A 1,039-nucleotide genomic window follows, 5' to 3' on the forward strand; every position below is an offset into this window, starting at 1 on the left:
GCACATGCCTTTTATTATGGGAAATGCTTGATTAGTGCACTGAATCTTAAAGATTTGGATTGGAGGTTTGATGTGTTCTGAATTTTGAAAGGATTTTATAAATAATTCAGTTTTTTCTCATAAAATATTCTTTTTTTTTTTAATAGTCTATTCATTCACTTTTCATAGGCGGCTTCATGCAATGTAATATATCATTTCATCATTTAAATTGTTATTCTTAAGTATTACAGTGTTCCTTCTACCCGAAAAGAAAGGTATTATAGTGTTCCCATTGAGACGAAGTAATGTATTAATGGCTCTGGGAGTTGTGTGTAATTGAACTTTTTGGGCTGGAATCATTATTTCAAGATTTTATAATAGATGGCATCCTGAAGCATCTCATTGTTGTCTGCTTATTGGAAGCAAAAAGATAATTTTATTTTTTATGAAGGAAATTACAGATCAATTGTTTAGAACTAGTAAAAGGGGATTCTCAAGTGCATTGTCTGTTGCTGATGTGCAATTGCTACTATTGAATTTTCATCAACAATCCAGTCTCTCCTCTCACATGTGTGTATGCATGCGCCTGTGTTAGAGGAGGTGATATTTCTTGTTTTGGATCAAGGATTTGATGCTGACAGGTCTGCTGTTATTTAGGAACCATCGTGGTCTGAGGCACTACTGGGGCCTCCGTGTCCGTGGTCAGCACACCAAGACTACAGGTCGTAGGGGGAAGACTGTTGGTGTCTCCAAGAAGCGTTAAGCTTTTGTCTGTCTTGATTTTGAATTTCTAGATTAGCAGGTGAGGGAGTTCTGTTACAAAATTTTGAAGCTGAGACTTTTTGGACATGGTTTTTCAAATTTATTTTGGGGCAATGTATGGGTGCAAAATTGAGTATTAGATATTTTATGTGGATTGCTAATCAAATGTTGTTAAGCTATGGTCATGTGTTAGAACTTGTTATGAATCTGAATTACATTCTGGAATCCTGGATCTCGGAATTTGACTGCAGTGACATTCCCCTCTTTACATTTTGAATACAATCGAAGAAATGGTTTA

Source organism: Macadamia integrifolia, chromosome 3 (assembly GCF_013358625.1).
Source record: "Macadamia integrifolia cultivar HAES 741 chromosome 3, SCU_Mint_v3, whole genome shotgun sequence".
In the NCBI taxonomy this organism is placed as follows: domain Eukaryota; kingdom Viridiplantae; phylum Streptophyta; class Magnoliopsida; order Proteales; family Proteaceae; genus Macadamia; species Macadamia integrifolia.